Source organism: Cnephaeus nilssonii, assembly GCF_951640355.1.
Source record: "Cnephaeus nilssonii genome assembly, chromosome: 16".
NCBI lineage: Eukaryota > Metazoa > Chordata > Mammalia > Chiroptera > Vespertilionidae > Cnephaeus > Cnephaeus nilssonii.
In genome coordinates, this window is record NC_137087.1 from 38,677,286 (window position 1) to 38,700,070 (window position 22,785).

Genomic DNA, 22,785 nt, shown 5'->3' on the forward strand with positions numbered 1-22,785 from the left:
ATGTCAGAGGAAGAGGGCTGGGGCTTGATTCTATAAAAATCCTTTTGAGCCAATGGAATATAATGAGGCACTCTTTTTAAAAAATTATTTGCATTAAGGCAGAATGCAAATTCTCACAGGACTATGACCGGAAAGACATTAAGTTACACCTAAAAAACTGTATGCTTTAAGAAGGTACATGCTGTTTCTTTTTCTTTTAAAAAAAACTGAAACAATTTTAAATAGGAAATGGAAACAAGCCTAGTGCTTTATTGCTTCTTTATACCCGGGTTATTCACGGATGGTTCCCTGTCTTCATTGCTTCCTCCTTTCTAGCCTCTGAGGTGGCTGATGCCCTGAGAGCCACTTTGCCTCAGCTGTTCAGAGAGTCACTTCAGAGCCACCAGCCACCCTGCATTCAGTGCCACCTGGCTCTGTGTTGGTGTCGGAGTTTCCTATCCAGTGAAGTTTGCCTCTCTGCCTGGCCCCTGGGGTGGGGTTCTTTGGCTCTCTCTTTAGCTTTTGTCCCTGGATGCTGTGTCTCAGAACGCCCCTTAATGGCCACAGGGTCGGTCTCACCTCACCTTCAAGCCCTACATAGGAGACATATTCCCAAGCAAGATCAGCATCTTGGGCTCCATGTTATCTGGGAAGAGTTAAGATATTTGGCTACAATCCTCTTAGGAGAGTTGTGAATACTAAGGGAAGACCAGCTCTTTCTGTAGGTTGATAAGATTAAAAATCAATTCCTTTTTTTCTAATTGTGCACACACATACTCCTAAACATTGAAGGCCCTCGTATCAACCTCCTCGAGATTATTCTTTGTTATAGAGTATTCTAGAGTTATTTCAGTGCATATAAAAGTATTTTACATAAAAAAAACAAAAGAGAATATAATGTATATTCTTTTTTTTAATACATTTTTATTGATTTCAGAGAGGAAGGGAGAGGGAGAGATAGAAACATCAATGATGAGAGAGAGTCATTTATTGGCTGCCTCCTGCAAGCCCCACACTGGGGATCGAGTCTGCAACTCAGGCATGTGCCCTTGACTAGAATTGGACCTGGGACCTTTCAGTCCGCAGGCCAACACTCTATCCACTGAGCCAAACCAGCTAGGACAATGTATATTCTTCTGAAACTTACATGTTATCCTTAACACTATATCTTAGATAGATTCAATGGTCAGTAGGCACACATTTACCCCATTATTTTGTATGACTGTAGCTATTCCACAGTAGAGCAGACTATAATTTATTTACTCAGTTCCTTACTGGTGGACCTTGGACTATTTTAGATTTTTTTGTTTGTTTTTTGGCTTAACAAACAGTGTAGTACTGAACATCCTTCTGTAAATAGCTTTGTGATCATGTGAGTGTTTGTTTAGAATTTTTGGGTTAAAGGGTATGCACATTTAAAATTTTAATAAACATTACTAAATTGCATACCAGTGTACCAGTCTGCAATCTACCCAAACACTGAGAAGTCCTGTTTCCTTAAATACTTATCAAGTGTAGTATTACCAAATTTTATAAATCTAATGGGCAATAGGAATCTTATTCATTTGTGTTTCTCTTATTACTAGTGAAGTTGAATATCTTTTAAGATGGTTTTTGGCTCTCTGCATTTCCTCCTATGTGAGTTTTCTGTTTGTATCCTTTATTCGGTTTTCTGTCCAGTCATCTTTTTTTTTTTTATTGACCTGTGCATCAGTTGGAATGTTTGGGGCTATAATTACAGATTGCTTAGTAATATGTGGCTTACATCTATTATTTACTATATTCTATAATACAACCTGGAGGCAGGGCATTCCAGCGTTGGGCAGTGGCTTAGGAATCTTGGCACAGACTCTTTTTTTCTGCTGTGTTGTTCTCAACTTGTCCTCTTGGGGTTTCCTGATGGCTGCCATAGTTCCAGTCATTACATTCTAGACAACGTCTTCAAAGCCCCCCCCAAAGCTCTCCTAGCCCAAATCTTCAAGCTTCCCTTTTGATCATAGAGAAAAACTCCTCCTGGCAGCTCAGCGACAGGCATCTCCCCACAACCCAGGTCCCATTGGCCAGGATTGGGTCACATGTCCCTTTCCAGGCTGAGCTGCCCACATTGCTGCCATTTTTTTCTTTATCAATGATGAGAGAGAATCACTGATTGGCTGCCTCCCGCATACCCTCTACTGGGGTTGGAGCCTGAAACCTGGGCATGTGCCTTGACCGGAATCCAATCTGGGACCGTTTAGTCTACAGGCCAATGTTCTATCCACTAAGCCAAACCACTTAGGGAGTGCTGCCATTTTTAATGAGATTTTCCCCTATTAGTCTCCATGTTGTCTCCTGAATTCACTGAAGCAGGGAAATGCAACTTGATTATAATGCAACAATTTGAATGTAGGGTCAAATGCTATACCTGAAATATAAGACTGTCCTTGGCTCTCAATAACATATCTTTAAAGGCTCAATGTGTGACTTGAGCATGGGCAGTCCAGCCCCTTAATATCTGACCACACTCATTAAGTCATAATATTTAGTCAATAATACCCAATGCAATAATTTTTAGATTTCCTTCATGGAAGTGTAGGTATACGATACCTTAAAATCAGTGGAACTTTATTTTTAGCAGATTATGATGAAAAAACACAATCTGTCATAGCTGTATAGAAGGCTTACCAGAAGATCAGGATAGAAATTGACCCAGGGAGGGTCCACTCTCCAGCACAGCAATAAACCTGGATTTTTATTGATTGTTCCCTTTTCACTTCTTTTTCATTTCCTTTTGCATTTCCTGTCTCTAGCACCACGTCAGTTTCCTTGAATCCTTTTTTTTTTTTTAAATTGGAAAACAGCATGAGTAAGTGGAAGGAATGTGGACTTTAGAGTATAAATAGACCTGAGTTTCAACATCACTTCTGCCTCTTACTAGTTGTGGGTCCTTGGACAAGTTACTTACCCTTTCTGAGCTTCGTTTTTTTTCTTCTAAAGATTGCCTTTAAAAATATAAATAACATTCATTAGGCATCTAGCATAGTATATGGCAGATACTCAGTACATATTACCTATAATTATTACCTTTTTGCCTCTGACTTTCTTACACCCATACTCTTTTTTATTTATTTTTATTGAGGTATTTATGTGTACATATCTTACCATTGCCCCTCCCACCCCACACCCATACATCCCCTCACCCCCCAGAGTTTTGCGTCCATTGGTTATGCTTATATGCATGCATATAAGTCCTTCGTTTGATTTCTTATCTCCCCCACCTCTCCCTAACCTTCCCCCTGTAATTTGACAGTCTGTTTGATGCTTTACTGTCTCTGTATCTATCTTTTTGTTCATCAGTTTATAATGTTCTTTATTATCCATAAATGAGTGAGATCATGTGGTATTTTTCTTTCATTGACTGGCTTATTTCACTTAGCATAATGTTCTCCAATTCCATCCAGGTTGCTGCAAATGATGAGAATTCCTTCTTTTTTATGGCAGCATAGTATTCCATTGTGTAGATGTACCACAGTTTTCTGATCCAGTCATCTGCTGACGGGCACCTAGGCTGTTTCCAAATCTTAGCTATTGTAAATTGTGCTGCTATGAACATAGGGGTGCATATATCCTTTCTGATTGGTGTTTCTAGTTTCTTCGGATATATTCCCAGGAGTGGGATTACTGGGTCAAATGGGAGTTCCATTTTCAGTTTTTTGAGGAAACTCCATACTGTTCTCCACAGTGGCTGCACCAGTCTGCATTCCCACCAGCAGTGCACGAGGGTTCCTTTTTCTCCGCATCCTCGCCAACACTTGTCGTTTGTTGATTTGTTGATGATAGCATTCTGACAGGTGTGAGATGGTACCGCATTGTTGTATTGATTTGCATCTCTCAGATAATAAGTGACTTTGAGCATGTTTTCATGTGTCTCTTGGCCTTCCTTCTGTCTTCTTTTGAAAATATTCTGTTTAGGTCCGTTGCCCATTTTTTTATTGGATCATTTATCTTCCTTTTATTAAGTTGCATTAGCTGCCTGTAGATGTTGGAGATTAAACCTTTATCAGTGATAGCATTTGCAAATATGTTCTCCCATAGAGTGGGCTTTCTTGTTGTTTTGTTGATAGTTTCTTTTGCTGTAAAAAAGCTTTTTATTTTGATGTAGTCCCATTTGTTAATTTTCTCTTTAGCTTCCATTGCCCTAGGGGCAGTGTCAGTGAAGAAGTTCTTTTGGCATATGTCTGAGATTTTGTTGCCTGTGGATTCCTCTAGTATTTTTATGGTTTCCCGTCTTATGTTTAAGTCCTGTATCCATTTTGAGTTTATTACACCCATACTCTTTCTGTAGTCACTTGTCATTCATTATTGGGCGTGAATGAATCTATATATTTATGATCCTTGAAAGCAGTAGTTTACCTCTTATTTCCCCTTAATATTAGGTCAACAGTGTGATGAATCTGCCCAAAAATATAACTTGTGCCATCTTAGCCTGAATTACAAGGGAATGAACATAAGTTGAGTGTGTCCTGAACCATAGTATTAGAACCTGAATGGATGTTAGAGGCCCGCTGCTTCAACTCTTTATTTACAGATGAACTAACTGATGTAGCAAAGATAAATAATTTGCCCCAAACCCATAAGAAAGTATATGTAGATATTGAGATTTCCTCATTTTAGGAAAATAATTTTTTTGAGGCAAAATTCATATAACATAAATGAACCATTTAAAAATGTACAATTCAGTGGCAGTTATGTACATCCATGACCTTTATCTAGTCCCAAAACAGTTTTACCACCTTGTATTCATTAAAGTAGTCACTTCCCATGCTCCCTCACACCTGGTGATCACTAATCTGCTTTCCGTCTTTATGGAGTTGTCTATTATAGATATTTCATACAAATGGAATCACACACTATGTGATCTCATTTCACTATCAATATTTTCAGTTCATGCTCATTGTTTAAAAATTCAAACATTATAGACAGTATAATGAAGAAAATAAAAAATGTTCTGTAATCCCACCTGCCATTGAAGACGACTACTAACAATGTGGTGATAGTTGCGGTTCCCCCTGTCTTCCGCAGAAATAAGTTTACACTATTCACATCTTTTACTCGAGTTTGTTTTTTCACTTAACACTATGATTGAAACAGCTTCCTGGATTGACACATACAGATCTCTTCATTCTCTTTTATTGATTGTCTGGTGTTTCATCACATGATTTTAGTCTAGGTTGCTTAACAAATCTGCTGATGAACATCCTTCTTCCCCTCACCCCACTCCACCCAATTCCTTGCTAAGTAAAATAACCTGCTGAATGTGAATTATTTTGAAATCCCAGTATTGGAAACAAACAGACAGGAATGGCTTCTGTTTCCCCGGGATCAGCTTGGATGCACTGGGGAATTCATGCATAAGTAAGACATAGATAAGCTTTGAGATTGTTTCTAGATTCTTTGATTCTTGGGATTAATGCCAAAATCATGGTAGTGATAGGGACATAGAGGCAAATGTCTAGGTCCGGGAGTTAGAAGGCCTGGGTTTCTCCTTCATTTCGCTAAGGACTAGCTCTGAGCCTTTGAAAAGTTACTTACCTCTTCAGACTTCAGTTTCCTCATCTGTGAAATGAGGTGAATGAGCTAGTTAATCACTAATATGATGACTTCAATTAGTTAGTCATTAATATAGTGACTTCAACTGAGGTCACTGCCCAAGTTACAATGATTTCCCTTCTGCGGGAATAGCTCTGCTTCATTAGGATAGGCCCCCAGTAACCATATGTGATGTGACCCTCCTATCTCAGCTATATCTGAATTATTGTCACAAGCCAATCCAATTAAAACAATTCTTTAAGATTTTTGAATACGAACCACAGAAAGTATGGGCAGTTCCTCTCTTGTGGTTAGGAGATGTGAGAAGTGAAACTTGGTAGCCATTGGTAACCATATTATCAGCGTATTGAGATTCTAATACAGAGAGGGCAAGGGCAGGACTCCTGTGCTATGGGTTAATGGTGGAGTAATCACATAAAAAAGGAGTGACCTCTAAGTGCAATGTGGTATCCTAGATTGTATTCCAGAACAGAAGAAGGACAGTGGAAAAACTGGTAATCCATGTACTAGTAAAGTCTGTAGTTAGGTAATAGTATATGACAATGTTAATTTTTTACTGTTAACAAGGATGTCATGGCTATGTACATGATATGAACCCTGAGGACTAAGAAGGGTTCCTGGTGGCTAACTGGGTTAAGAAACACACACACACACACACACACACACACACACACACACACACACCACAGAGCCTAGAGGCCATTTCTGCACAGGGGCCTCTCACCAAACTGCACTTCCCCCAAGAAGCCTCTGTGTAACCTGCCTGTTTCTGTGCTGAACCGCCTACCTCTGCACTGTGTGTCTGCCATCTGAGCCAGCCCTTATAGAGGTTTCCCCAGCCAATCAGAGCTGTGCAGCTCTGACCAATAGAGCAGCTCTATTCTGACCAAATCAGGACAGTGACTTTTGGGCCAGTCAGACTTTAAGGATTTGGCCTCCTCATTTGCATGAGGAGGAACCAATCAGGGACCATGGGCAGGGACTTCTGTTCACATAAGCCAGCTTCCATCTGGCTTGGGGAGTGCCCTTTCCACCAAGACCAAAGAATAGGCCTCCCTGTTCCAGAGCCATGCTGTTTTCACAGCTGCGTTGTAGCACTACTGAGCTGTTCCACAGCAGTGATGTTTTCACAGCCATGCTGTATCACTGTTTGCACTGAATAAAGTTTCCTTCGCCCCCCACCCCAAATTGGGGATTCCTGTTGGTGTTGAATAAGCGCCACTGACCATCAGTTGACAATGATAACAGTAAGGGAAGCTGGGTGAGAATTCCCTAAACTATCTTTGCAATATCAACATTGTATGCTTCCAGATATGCTTCAATGAGATGGGCACAACATTTAAAAAAAATATATACCTGTCTTTAACCATGAGGAAATACTGAGAGACATTCTATTAATGACTAGATGATGTCCTTCAAAAATGTCAACGTTGTAATGGACAAAGAAAGACAGGACCTCTTTCAGATTTGGGAAACTTAGGAGACATGAAAACTAAATGCAATGTGTGATCCTGGATTCCATCCTAGACCCCCAAAAAAGACCATTAGTGAGGTAATTGGAACCATTTGAATAAGAACTATAGATTTGCTAGTAGTATTGTATCAATATCAATTTCCTGGTTTTAATAATTGTTCTGTGGTCATAAAATATGTTAAGATTTGGAGAAGCTATAGGAAAGTATACAGGAATTCTTTCTACTATTTTTGCAACTTTAAAAAAAGTCTGAAATGATTTCAAAATATAAAATCAAAACACATACTAAAAGGTGACATCATCAAAATGGTGTAGGCAGCTCCAAACACTTACCCCTCCATAGAAACATTAAAAAAATTAATAATTGTCAAAACAAACTTTGTCAGAGATCTGAAAAATAGTAAAATATTTAGACCAACCAAGGAAATGCTGAATCAAGAAAAGGGCAACTCAGAAAAGGCAGGACCTTTTTATGCTATTTTTACTTGCCCTTGACTCGCCCCCTCCTTGGCAGAGTAGCAGTCTTGAAGACAGCAGCCTGCATTCCCAGTGTGGGACCCTGGCCCTCATTCCAGAGGGAGTAGAGCAGACTTTATTCATAAATCATTGTGTTTGTTCTAACCTGTCTGGAGGTTACCTGAAGGACTAACACCAGGTATGTCTCTGTTTCACCTACTCTAAACATATTCAGGGCAGAAAAGTGGTGAATACTGCTTGAAATATTATAAGGTGAACAAAGCAACAGCAACAGCAACAGCTCTGCAGCTGCCTGGGCAAAAAATCATAGTTGAGACATACACCAGACTGCCCAAACCCTGGATGGAAAAGCTGGGAGAGACTTTCTTTGAGGAATTAGGCCATTCAAAAAAGCCCATGTATACTGAGGATTTAAAAAAGCCACACTCATGCCCAAGACAGAACATATCCTCAGAAAAGATATTTCTCACATCTATATTCCGCTCTCTTTTTCTTTTTTTAAAAAAAATATATTTTATTGATTTTTTACAGAGAGGAAGAGAGAGGGATAGAGAGTTAGAAACATCGATGAGAGAGAAACATCGATCAGCTGCCTCTTGCACACCCCCCACTGGGGATGTGCCCGCAACCAAGGTACATGCCCCTGACCAGAACCGAACCTGGGACCCTTGAGTCCGCAGGCCGACGCTCTATCCACTGAGCCAAACCGGTTTCGGCTTCCGCTCTCTTTTTCTCTTTTTCTCTCTCCCACTCCCTTCCCCTCTCTCTAAAATCAATAAAAACATGTCCTTGGGTGAGGATTAAAAAAAAAAATTAAAATATTCTTGGGGGCAGGAGAAACTGGGTGAGGGAATAGATGGGACATAATTGGCCATGGTTTATAATTGAAACTGGGTGACTTGAAGCACGAAAGCTCATTGGACAGACTTATATATAACAACTCAATTGATGACCTTTCACCATCGTGGCTCTTGAGAAGTTATCCCACTTTTGGGCAATGACTCCCTTTCTTGTGGTATAATGACTTTTCATTCTAACACACTAAATAAATACACCTTCAGAAGTGCTATTCAACATTATGGTTTTAGGTCAAGACACGCCCATTTACTCAGTAACACTTTCTAGTCAGAGAATATCAGATGGGACAAATTTGAATTGCCTGCCTTGTTTGGATGAACCCAAACCAGTCTGCTTTGCAAGAGAGAGAGAGAGAGATGAAGATTAGCGCCATCAACAACTCTTCAGTCTGTTCCATACATGTACTCTTTTCACATTTAACCTTTTTTTCTTCCACAGGTGGCTTTCTATGCCATAGCCTATTTTTAAATGCAGGTTGAGTGTAAGATGATTCCAAGAAGTGCATTACTCCTATCTTTCTTCCTCTTTGGGTAAGTACACTAAGCTCTCATTATCTTACATGTTATGTATGAATGGGGTTTATTTACATTACAATTGTCTATTACTTACTGTTATAGGCTGAATTCTGAGTTGTGTCCCCTCAAACTCAATGTTGCGTCCTAACCCTCAGTACCTTGGAAGTGACTGTATTTGGAGAGAGGACCTGTAAGGGGTAATTAAGTTAAAATTAGGTCATTAGGAAGGTCCCTAATTCAATAAGACTGGTGCCATTAGAAGAAGAAATTTGGACAGAGACCAGTAAAGGTGGATGCCTATAAATAATAATCTAAAGCTTCAGGCCTTGGACATCCTCTGACACATGAATCAAGATTACTCCACAATTAGAAGATTTGGTTGGTCCTGCATCTCATGACCCATCCGTACACGTCTATTTCCTATTCCGGGGCTTTGGCTTGCAGATAAAGCAATGAAGCAAAGTGGTTGAGAGCATTTTCTAGAAGTTAGACAGACCTGAGTTTGAATCCTGGCTCCACTACATATTATGTGAGTGACTGATCTTAAATAAATGACCTTTTCTATGTCCCAGTTTCTTCATCTGTAAAATGAGGTAATGACACCTGTCTTTTACAGTTGTTAGCAGGAGCAAATGAGATCATATATGTAATGCATTTAGCACAGTGCCTGACCATTATTATTTTGCTGTCTTGAAAAGATGTGGCAATTCAGAATGACTAAATCTTTGGTCTGTGTCCATCTGATATATATAACCTAGGCCGAACTGTCATTTGTGTCATCTCTTTTGTGTGTTACCACTTCTCTTAAGGTGACTGAAGTCAGCAGGCATCCTTCCCTTTTTTGCAATTTTAAGCCTCATGTGAATGAACCTCAGGAAATGAACAGATTTCAACATACTTAGGGAAGTAGGAAGGTTCAAATCAGAAGAAAATCTACCTATCATAGAAATTCAACAGAGGTAAAGATTCATTCATTTATTCAACAAATCAAAAAATATTTATTGAGTGCCCAATATATGCCAAGCACTGTTCTATATGTTGGGGATATAGTGGTGGACAAAACTGACCAAATGCTAGGCTTGGAATGAAAGTTACATTTATGTGGGGCATTGACACTATGCATTTAGTAGGTGACATTTACTGAGTATACAAGTGGTTAGAAAACATATGGTAAGTTTCCTGTGATTAAACCAGTGATCAAATTGCTCATGAGGATATAAAATATCATAGGAGAGGTAAAATTAATGAGGCATGAGTAAATAAATATGAATGATTGAAAGGATAGTGAAACTCAGAAAAAGAGTGTGGTTTCTAGGTATAAAGGTTCAGGTTACACTGGTTCATGGGTACACATTTTACATCATCTTTTTATTCAGCATTCTAATTCCCATTGTGATTCATTTTATGTTTAGACGACAGCCAGGTAACACCCTTTCCCTTTCCTATCAAGCATATTTAATATTCTCATTATGAAAGATATTACTCAAACTTTAGGCCTTCTTATTATCTATTGGAATAATACATGAGAAAATATGAATCAGTAAGGGAATGGTGTAACTTACTACTTTTCACACAAAAGAAGGAGGAAATAAAAAGTATCTAGGAATAAAAATGTACAGAAAATGTGTAATCTTCTCAAAATATATCAAAGTAGACCTAAATAAAATAAGAGATACGTCATACTCATAAATGGGAGGAATGAGTATAATAAAGATATTAATTCTTTCTAATTTAATCTTTAAATTTAAAGCAGGGCTTTTCATAGATCTTGAGTAGTTAAAAAATTTATATGAAAGAACAAATATCTAAGATTCACCAAGACAGTATTGAAAAATAACATAGAGGGACTTGTCTTATTAGATGTGAAGACTTATTATAAAGCTATAGAAATTAAGATGATATTTTGTTTGCCCAGAGACCGACAAATGGAATAGGACTGAGAACCCAGAAATAGACCCATGCACATAAAAAATGTGATATAGGATAAAAGAGACAGTATAATCAGTGGGGAAAGAATGGACCAGTCAATAGATGTAGCTGAACCAACTATTTATTCATACAGAAAAATTTCTTTTACTTCAACCACATATCATAAACAAAAATAAATTCCGTGTGGATTAAAGATCTGGATGTGAAACTAAAAGCACCAACAATAAAGAAAAAATTTTTTTTTTCTTTTTTAAAAAAAGTTTTTGTTCATTTCAGAGAAAGGAAGGGAGAGGGAGAGAAAGATAGAAACATCAATGATGAGAGAGAATCATCCGTCAGCTGTCTCCTGCATGCCCCCCACTGGGGGTCGAGCCTGCAACTCAGGCATGTGCCTTGCCTGGGAATTGAACCTGTGGCCTCTTGGTTCCTGGGTCAATGCTCAACCGCTGAGCCACACCAGCTGGGCAATAAAGAAAAAAGTGGACAAATCTGACTATATTAAAATGTAAAACTTGTTTGTCAAAAGAATACTATAAAGTGAAAAAAAGGTGCACATTGGACAAAGATATTTGCAGCACAATAAATGCTCAGTGATTGATAGTGAAAATATTTGTAGAACTCCTATAAACGAGTAAGAAAAATACAAATGACCCAGTAGAAAATTGACAGAGAATCTATACAGGCAGAAGAGGAAATACAAACAGCTATTAAACAAATTCGAAGATGCTAAATCTCACCTGTAATCAGGAAATCAAATGAAATCAACAAGTAGTTTTTCACACATTTAAAACTGGCAAAACTTCAAAAACTCTACAAATCCAGATGTTGATTAAAGTATGCTGTGGTCTGAATGTTTACATCCCCATAAAATTCATCACAGGTGATGGTATTAGGAGGTGAGACCTTTGGGACGTGCTTAAGTTATGAGAGGGGAGCCCTCATGAGTGGAATTGCAGTTGACCCTTGAACCACACAGAGGTTAGGGGTGCCAATCCCCCACACAGCCGAAAATCTACATATAACTTTTGACTCTACAGTTGGCCCTTCGCATCTGCCGATTCAACGACTGTGATGGAAAATAGTATTTCCCATCCACGACTGGGAATCCACTGTTGGGAATGCAGAGATACTGTTTTCCACGCGTGTTTGGTTGAATCCCTGGATGTGAAACCTGTGGATTCAAAGGGCCAACTGTATTTATTGAAAAAAGTCTGAGTTAAGTGGACCAGAGCAGTCCAAACCTGTGTTCAAGGTTCAACTGTAGGTGTCTTAGAAAAGAGGCTCCGAAGAGATCCCTCACCCCGTCCACCTTGCGAGGATACAGTGAGAGGTCTGCAACCTGGAAGAGGCCTCTTACCAGAACCCAACCATGCTGGTGCCCTGATCTTGGACTTCCAGCCTCCAAAACTGTGAGAAATAAATTTCTGTTTTTATATGCCACCCAGTCTGTAGTATTTTGTTTAGCAGCCCAAACAGGTGTATAGCAATGAACTTTTTTAGTACTTTGATGAGAGGGAAACCCGGTGAAATCACTATGGAGAGAAATATTAGCGTTGCTGTTTCCTTGCACCTCATACCTGCCAGCAGTTTTTAGGAAAATGGAAAATGCCTATGGTAAGTTTTGTTCTTCAGTATTCCTGAATTTTCTCCCCTTCCAGGAGCACAGGAAGACTTCTCCCCAATTCCTTGAAATGGCCATGCCATTTGCTTTAACCAATGAAATGTGAGTGTGAGTAATGTGCGTCACTCCTGGGCAGCTCTAGCAGCTGGTGTGCTTGGTCTATGCTGTCATTTTCCGACTGCTATCATCTTGGGAATGCGTGCATGGAGATGTCATAGACTGAAGCGGTCTAGAAACAAGACCTAGCAGGTGGAGGCCAGCTGCCCTGGAGAGTCACCTACACCCACAATGGACTAAAAGAAGCCTTTTAAACTACCGACATTCTATGGTTGTTTGTACTGCAGCAAAAACTAGCTTTCCTGCCTGACAAATGCCTACCCGATGACCTAATGCTACTTCCGAGTATATATTTTAGAGAAGTTCTAGCAAATGTGCACAAAGAAATGTTAGATATTAATAGTAAACAATTAGAAAGTACCTAAATGTCCATCTACCAAAAAAAGAAAATGAATGAATTGTATATTCTTAACATTTTTTGTGGGGAGGATGCACCTTATTCCCTAAGGGTTGGAACAGCAACTTGCTTCTAACCAATGGAATACAGCACATAAAAAACAAACAAAACAAAACTGAAGGGAATGGAAGGCAAGGAGCTGATGGAAGTAACTGTAGGAAACAGTGTTTTGACTGAAATACTGTAAGGCTAACGACAAATGATCTGTATACAAACACTGAGCTGTAGTTGGCAAATTTGTTTCTCAGGGATATGGGTTAGGAACTCTGAGACTACTTTGTTGTCATACTATGGTTGATAAATACATTTGTCCTTAAGAAGTGGAAAAAAATTGGTAAAATCTGAATAAATTCTGTTTTTTAGTTAATAGAATTATATCAAGATTAATTTCTTAGTTTTCATAAATATTCTTTAGTTATTTAAAATATGTTCAGAAAATTGAATACTGTATTACAGTTAAAATTATTCATTTACATAGATAAATCTCAAAGAAAAGATGAACAACAACAACAACAAAAAAACCTAAGATGCATAAGTATTCTTATAGCTTAATTCCATTTATATAGAGTTTGAAAATATGCAGGAAAATTTGGTTATGAATATTTAATGTACATAGTGAAAGTAGAAAAGCATACAGGCAATGGTAGAAGTTAACTTCAGGTTGGTGCTTCCTCTGTAGAAAGAGATGCATTAAAGGATGAATGGTTGATATATATTAGTCTTTGATAAGTTTGTAAATTTCATTGTAATATTTTGTTCATTCTAAATCTTGTTCAGTTACATAGGCTCAGATTGCATAGTTTTTTCATTTCTTTTTAAAGGAGTGTATCACTCATACAACTTGGGTTTCAGCTGAATCTACTTTTTAAAAAATCCCTTCAGTTAGATCTCTGCTCAAACTTTGCCCCCTCAGAGAAGCCCTCCTTCATTTAAAATAGTACCCCAATACTCCATTCCTATGTAATTCCTTACCTGACATATTTTTCCTCATAGCATCTCTCATATCTGACAGGTTTATTACAGATCTTTTTACTATATTGTCTGCAAGGACTTTGTTTACTGCTATATCCCTGATACTTAGCACACAGCTGAGCATATGAAAGACACTATATATATTGATGAGGGGGGCTCAATGGGGAAAACAGGGGAGCATGTGTAATACTTTCAACAATAAAGATAAATTTAGATAAATTTATATATGTATAAATTTATATATATATATATATATATATATATATATATATATATATATATATATATGAGGGAAAGACTGAATGGATGAATATTCAGGGAGGCAAGGGGAAAAGTACATATCTGGTCTTTGTTTCTGCTTCACATGGCTCTTAGTTCAACAAGATGGGAACATTCCAGACCAATGTTACTCCAGCTGGGAGAGGGCCTTCCACGGGAAGTTCTGAGGGAGCTGGGATAAGACCTGCCAAGGTGGGGTGCCTTTTAGTTTAACTTCTTCCCTAATGACCTCTCCACAACCTTGGCAGCGCCCTCCTTTTTTCCTTGTTGAAGACTCTTCCTCAGTGGGTTTAAATACCACTGGACCTAGGACTGACCTCTTAAAGTTTTCCTCAGTCCCTTAATTAATGAGAATCTTTGCCTTTCCAACCAAGAACAATGTCACCGAACTCCTGTTTCCTGACCTTTCAGAAAACTCAAGGATGTGGGACAAAAGTCACACTATAATTAGCCAGATCGATTCTGCTCGGCTGCTGTTGCGCTGTACAACCTGTCTTCTTAGCCTGACCAGCGTTTTCTTAATAAAATCAGTATCATGTACTCTGTTCTCCTGTGAGGTTTGAACATTGGTTGTATTAATTTCCCCCCCAGTATTTCCTTGGGCACTAAGGTTAAGATTACTGGTATTTTTTATTTCTCTTTTATAACATAGTCACCACATGAATCTTTTAAAATCTTTAGTATGAATTTGAAAACCAAGTGTGGTATAATAAGTATGACATTTTATTTATCTAATGTCATTCCTTTTAAAAAATAAACTTTAGTTTTTAGAGCACTTTAGTTTCATAACAAAATTTAAAGTGCAGAGATTTCTTATACCTCCTGCTCCCACAGTCATAGTCTCCTCAATTGCTCATTTCTTTTTAGTGTGGAATACTTTTTCATTGTCTGCATTACTGTTATGAAGTTATTCATTCAATTATGAAGGAAATTTTGGTTGCTTCCAAGTTTGGGCAATTATGAAGAAAGTTGCTACAAACATTTGTGCACAGGTTTTTGTGCAGACATATGTTTTCAACTTGAACAAACATCCAGGAACACAATTGCTGGATCATATGGTAAAAATATGTTGAATTTTGTAAGAAACTGCCAAACTGTCCTCCCAAGTAGCTATACCATTTTGTATTCCCAGAAGCAATGAATGAGAGTCCCTGTTGCTCTACCTCCTCACTGGCATTTGGTATTGTTTTGGAGTTTGACCATTTGGATAGGTGTGTAGTGGTATCACATTGTTCATTTAATTTGTAAAGGAGTAGAGGAGTACCATTAAAGATGATCCCAAACGCCTGATAAAAAATGAACATGTGCCCAGCCATTGTGGATCAGTGATCAACCCATGAATGAGGAGGTCACGGTTTGATTCCTGGTCAGGGCACAAGCCAGGGTGGCAGGCTCAATCCCCAGTAGGGGGCATGCAGGAGGCAGCCGATCAATGATTCTCTCTCAACATTGATGTTTCTATCTTTCCCTCTCCCTTCCTCTTTCAGAAATCAATAAAAGAAATGAACATGTATACTACATGCTCAACTTTGATAGTTTCATCACTTCTGCACCCCTAAATCTCTAACCTCAAAAATTTTTCCAAATCATCTTTCTTATGAGTTGGGGCACACTTGTTTATATATATATATATATATATATATATATATATATATATATATATATATACCAATCTTCCCACCTCTTCCCAAAGTCACTAGATTCAGTATCACATTGGAATGTTTTGAGACCAGGTTAGAAGATGCTGCCATTGCTTTGTGTTTTCCCAGAAAAAAACACATCATTCCTAAACTTGGAAGTCATTTACTCTGAGGAAAAACATCAGAAAGTCAGCCCCCCATCTCAAAAACCCTACTCCCATCCAGCATCTGTTAAAATCTTCTCTGCATCTATGAGTCTGCTTTCATTCTACCTGTTCAACCATTTTGTTTTTGTGATTCAATTGTTGATAGATATGTATTTATTGCCATTTTATTATTCATATTTTTTATCTTATTTTCTCCTTCATAAAGAAGATTCTTTAACATTTCATGCACTGCTGGTTTGGTGGTGATAATCTCCTTTAGCCTTTTCTTGTCTGAGAAGCTCTTTATATGTCCTTCGATTCTAAATGATAGCTTTGCTGGGTAGAGTAATCTTGGTTGTAGGCGCTTGCTATTCATCACTTTGAATATTTCTTGCCACTCCCTTCTGGCCTGCAAAGTTTCTGTTGAGAAATCAGCTGACAGTCTTATGGGAACTCCCATAAGAGGTAATGAACTGCTTTTCTCTTGCTGCTTTTAAGATTCTTTGTCTTTAACCTTTTGCATTTTAATTATGATTTGTCTTTGTGAGAGTCTCTTTGGGTTCATCTTGTTTGGGACTCTCTATACTTAATAGACTTGTATGTCTATTTCCTTCACCAAGTTAGGGAAGTTGTCTGTCATTATTTTTTAAAAATAGGTTTTAAATTTCTTGCTCTCTTTCTTCTCCTTCTGGCACCCTTATGATGCAAATGTTGGTATGCTTGAAGTTGTCCCAAAAGCTCTTTACACTAGCCTCATTTTTTTTTTCTTCTTTTTATTTCTGTTCTAATTGGATGTTTTTTTTTCTTCCATATATTCCAAATCACTGATATGATTCTTGGTTTCATGTACTCTACTATCGATTCCCTGTAAATTATTCTTCATTTCAATTAATGCATCCTTCATTTCTGACTGGTTCTTTTTTATGGTTTCCATCTCATTTTTTTATGCTGTTGAAATTCTAAGTTCATTGAGCATCCTTATAATCAGTGTTTTGAACTCTGCATCTAATAGATTGTTTCCATTTTTTTTTAGTTACCTTTCTTGAGTTGTGTTCTGTTCTTTCATTTGGGACATGTTTCTTTGTCTCCTCATTTTGGCAGCCACCCTGTGTTTGTTTCTATGTATTAGGTACAGCTGCTATGTCTCCCAAGCTTGGTAGAGTGGCCTTATATAGTAGATGTTCTGTAGGGTGCAGGCACAGCCTCCCTGATCACCCAAGCTGGGCACTCCAGGTGTGACCCCCCCCTCTCCCCTGTATAGGTTGTGTACTCCTTTCTGTTGTAGTTGAGCCTTGATTGTTGTTGTAATGTCAATGGGAGAGGTTTACTCCCATGCTGATTTACCCCCATGCTGATTGGCTGCAAGGACTGGATCTGATCACCAACAATCATGGAGGATCAGCTGTGCTGGGGCCCACCCCACAGAGCAGGACTTACTTCAGTGGGGCTCTGGTACCTGCTGAGTTTGCCACTTGAGTGTGTTGCTTGTGGAGGTGGTTGGGTGGTAATTCTCTTCCTGGCACTAGAACCCTTGGCTGGGGAGCCTGATATGGGGCTGGGACCCCTTGCATCTTAAGGGGGACCTCCCCAGTCAAGGTATTCCTCCCAATTTTCCCCCACTACATGTGGGTGTGGGACAGGTCCATGCCCCGTCTCTACCCCTCCTACCAGTCTTGATGAAGAAGCTCCTTCTGAAATCCTTAGTTGTAGGACTTCCATTCCGCTAGATTTCAGGTGATTCTGAATGATGGTAGTCCTATAGTTTAGTTGTAATTTTGATGTGGTTGAGAGAGGATGTGAGAATTGTATTACCTACCCTGCCATCTTGCTAGGAGTCTGGTATACGTTTTTTTCTCCATCTATTTACCTTAAATCTGTTTGTGTCCTTATATATATTTTTAAATATATTTTATTGATTTTTACAGGGAGGAAGGGAGAGGGATAGAGAGCTAGAAACGTCGATGAGAGAGAAACATCGACCAGCTGCCTCCTGCACACTCCCTACTGGGGATGTGCCCGCAACCAAGATATATGCCCTTGACCGGAATCGAACCTGGGACCTTCCAGTCCGCAGGCCGACGCTCTATCCACTGAGCCAAACCGGTTTCGGCTGTGTCTTTATATTTAAAGTGGGTTTCTTGTAGACAACATAAAGTTGGGTCTTGTTTTTTATCTACTCTGACAATCTCTTTCTTTTCATTGGTCTCTTTATACTATTGCTGTTTAAAATTATTATTGATATAGTTGGAATACTTTATTTGCTAGTTTTCTATTGGTTGCCCTTGTTCTTTGTTCTAAATTCCAAGAACCAGATAAACCCCAGCCACAGCATGATGTTCCACTATCTAATGTTATTTTTTAAAATATTTTTATTGATTTCAGAGAGGAAGGGAGAGGGAGAAAAAAAATAGAAACATCAATGATGAGAGAGAATCATTAATCAGCTGCCTCCTGCACACCCCCAACCTGGGCATGTGCCCTGACTGGGAATTGAAACATGACCTCCTGGTTCATAGATCAACGCTCAACCACTGAGCAAAACCAGCCAGGCTATCTAATGTTATTTTAAATATCATAATATTGTTTATATTTACAATTTATTGAGTATGTGCAGGTGCTGTGCCAAGAGTGTTGCATTTATTATCTTAGTCCATTTAATAATTCTATGATAAGAGTTATAATAAGTAGCACTTACTATATACCTGTTAAACTCCTCACAAACATTATTATATACATTATTTTATTTAATTCTCTCAACAACCCTATGTTAAAGATAATGTTGTTATCCCCACTTTACAGATGATTGATCTGAGGCTTAGTAAGAGCATGTAATGTATCAACTGTAGTCTTGTTTTCCTGTTAATTTTCCAAAACAACCCCTAGTGTCCCCACACTGCCTTTGACAAACATCTTCCTTTAGTGCAGTGGTTCTCAACCTTTCTAATGCCGCGACCCTTTAATACAGTTCCTCATGTTGTGGTGACCCCAACCATAAAATTATTTTCGTTGCTACTTCATAACTGTAATTTTCCTACTGTTAATGAATCATAATGTAAATATCTGTGTTTTCCAATGAATGGTCTTAGGCTCTACAGCAGTGGTTGAGAACCCACAGTCGTGACCCACAGGTTGAGAACCGCTGCTGTAGAGCCTAAGACCATCGGAAAACACAGATATTTACATTACGATTCATTAACAGTAGCAGAATTACAGTTATGAAGTAGCAACGAAAATAATTTTGTGGTTGGGGGTCACCACAACATGAGGAACCGTATTAAAGGGTCGTGGCATTAGAAAGGTTGAGAATCACTGCTTTAGTGCCTAAGGCTAAGCCCTGTCACTGCTTACTTGTCTCAATAAATGAAAAAACATGTATATCCTTTCTTTAAGTTTGCTTGTTCTTTTCTACACTCTGAAAGCTTCTTTTGCCCCTATTGAAATTTTTAAAAAAATGTTTTATGTATCTGTGTAAGTAGCAGTTAGCGTAAAAGCTGAGGTATAGTGTATAAAAAGTCTTCCTGGCATTGCTCTCTCTCCACTTCCCCTCCCCACTATGGGAGGATGCTATTGGTTAGCCTGCAGCCTGGCTTTGGTAGCAGATGCCCAGGTAACCAACCCCTCCCTTTGACCTCACCTCGCCTGCACCTCCGCAGTGCTGGAGCCCTCTGTGGGAAAGGTCAGGACATTCGCTCCTCTCCTCGTGCTCTCACACTTCTTATAATAACCGTCTTTTCCTGTTTGAGCTCACGGAAAAGCTTTCTCGTGCTCATCTGCTCGCATTCAATGCAAGAGCAAGCCACATGGCCTTTGCTGCAGGAAGCCACAGACACCTGCAGATGTGCCCCTGTAATCTGGCCCTTGCTCTCCAAGTGTGGTCAGAATCCCCGGGTAGCTTGTTTAAATGAGCATTCCCTGTTATCACTTTCATGGATTTTGATTCATAGGAATAGGTGGAATAAGGAATCTGTCTTTTAATACCCCTTCTCCCTCAGAGATCTTACTTTAAATATGTTCTTATTGATTTTTAGAGAAAGGGGAAGGGAGAGAGATAGAAACATTGATCGGCTCCCTCCTGCATGCCACCCATTGGGGATCAAGCCCGCAGCCTGGGCATGTGCCCTGATCAGAATAGAACTAGCAACCTTCTGGTTCATAGGTCGACACTCAAACGCTGAGCCACACTGGCTGGACCAGAGATCTTACTTTAAATTCCAAGAACCAGATAAACCCCAGCCATGGCATGATGTTCATCTGCAACGATTACAAGGTGTTCAGGTTCTGTAAATCCAAGTGTCATTAAAAACATTAAAAAGAAGCGCAATCCTCACAAGGTCAGGTGGACTAACGCATTCCATAAAGCAGCTGGTAAAGAGCTTACAGTGGGTAATTCACCTGAATTTGAGGAATGTAGAAATGAACCTGTCGAAGACCAGCGAGAGCTGTGGGATAAAACGATTGATGCAATGAAGAGAGTCCAAGAGATCAAACAGAAACATCAAGCTAAATTTATAATGAACAGGTTGAAGAAAAATAAAGAACTACAGAAAGCTCAGGACATCAGAGAAGTCAAGCAAAACGTTTACCTTATCCGGGCCCCTTTTGCATGCAAAGGCAAGCAGATGGAAGACAAAATGGTACAAAACTACAAGAGGATCTGGACATGGAAGTTGTTTCTGACAATATCACTGTTTCACCATTTCCATGAGTGCATTGGACAATCTCCTTTAGAGACTTACAACATCCATTGATTTATTTTTTACATACGGTAACTCAAATGAAAAGGCGATTAAAAATACATCTCTTCCACATTGCTATCTGCAAAACATCAGATATTATGGATGCTAGATTGCATGTCAATATTAAACCTGCACTGATAGATGTACTTACGTAGATCATGAGAACTCAGTAAATACAAAGTGAATTGTGGACATAAAATAATCATGCCACTTGGATAATGGCATCAGGCAGCCCTTACGTAGTAACTAATGACAAACACACATGGCTAGTGATATATAAAATACAAATTTTTTTGCAGAAAAAAAAAATCCCAAGAACCATTCATTGGTGCAGGCCCATCTGGTCTAGGAGAGTGTGAGGATAAAGCGCAATGAAAGCACACCCTGACTCCTGGTTGCCCGTGACTCCTCCTTTGGAATTCTCATTTCCCTCTCTACCCCAGTTCCATGGGTCTTTGCATAACTGGCTGCTAACATGATGCCTGGCTTTAGGGCTCTCCCAGCCCCTTGGCCTACATATTCACTTTATCCCGGTGTAGCTGTGATGTTTATCATTTTTTTCTAGCCCTTGCTTCACTGCTAATAATTAGCTCACACCAAGTTCTGACCCCACTGGTTGGGAGGAACCCAATAGCACAGGAACCCAATAGCACATGATGCTTTTTTAACCCAATAGCACATTATGCTCCTGTCAATGCACATTGGGGGGACCTGACTTTAAATCTCAACCCCACTCAGTAACATGGTTTATGTGATTTAGTCAGATACCAGATCTCTTTGGGCCTCCACTTTCTTATTTGTAAAATAGAATGAGGATATTTGCTACACGTATGTCAAGGAGTTAATGAGTGGAAAGAATGGGCCAATGATGCATCCAAAGGGGAAGGTTGTGACATTACTGTTGTGCTATAAAAGAAAATATTCAAATTGGAATCGTCTTTTAGAACATTCTTTTATGTTGAGAGAACCTAACCCCCACGGGGGGTCTATAAGTAGTGGGGAGCACGGAGAAGTTTGCCTTTTTACAAAACTTTTAAAAGGGCTCCTAGGAAAGCTGACAACCTACCATGAAGCCAAGATCAAAGCTGTTCTCTTTTAAATGAAAAAAGAAAAGATAACTTGTTATGTTTGTCTTCCTTCACGTGGGGTGCCTTCTCAGGGCTTGCTACTTTGAGAGTGGAAGCCAATGCCTTTAAGATAAAAGCCAACATTCTTGCTTGTGAAATTGAAAGGATCCCCCAAATTATTTGTTAGTGTCGGGGAGAAAACTGTTCTTGGGGGAACTGGAGGCCTTCACAGCTGCCAGCCTTGAGGCTGCTCAGGCTACTTCTGAGAAGGCCCGTTTCTTACATTGAGCACGTAGCATCTGGGCCGCTGGGAACCGGAAAGTGGTGCCTAGCACGGCTCTGTCCGGCCTGGAATTCTCTCCTCCCAGACCCAACTGCCGAGGGTGCCCTCTGGAGGTTTATTCACTTTTGAAACATCTGGCCCCTGCTTTTAACAGAATTAGTAGCTGTACACAGTTGGAGTCTAGCATGTGGTGGGTGCAAACCCGAGCCTGCAATTCCACGCTTCAATTGTGCAACAGGACTTTGAAGCAGGCCTTTCCCAGGCTGGTGGCGTGCATGGGAAATGCCTTGTAGATACGGCTCACAATAGGGAAATCCTCTCCTGTGGACTGTGATTGGGGCAGAAAAACCTCAATAAAGGGCTGAGCTGTGAGCTATTTTAAAAGAGAGATTAACACTTATTGTAAAAGTGCTAATCACTGATTGAATTAATCAAGGGCCAAACTACAAGGTGTTAACAAGAAAGATTAGTGACTTTGGGTGTGAATATTCAAAACCAGGGATTGTGAAATCTGGGACCAGAGGTTTTCCTGGGTACACAACAGAAAAAGAACAAATAGAAGGCAAGGTAATGAACTGCTACTTTTACCTAGCAGTTTTCTCTCGAGCAGGCTGAGGAATCATTGTGAAAAACATTAAGTGTCAAATGCATGGAACAGTGCTTGGCTTATAAGAAGGACTTTAACTATTGTTACTCTTTTTGTCTA

The 22,785-nt window shown here is 39.3% G+C and overlaps 1 protein-coding gene across 1 annotated transcript in view; it reads left to right on the forward strand.

The window, feature by feature from the left end:
• Positions 1–22,785, forward strand: part of LOC307112910 (large ribosomal subunit protein eL39-like) — a 37,247-nt gene that overhangs the window by 7,772 nt on the left and 6,690 nt on the right. The window contains exon 2 of the mRNA XM_079794029.1: positions 8,816–8,907. The gene's annotated coding sequence lies outside the window, so the exon portion shown is untranslated. The remainder of the gene's footprint in view (positions 1–8,815; positions 8,908–22,785) is intronic.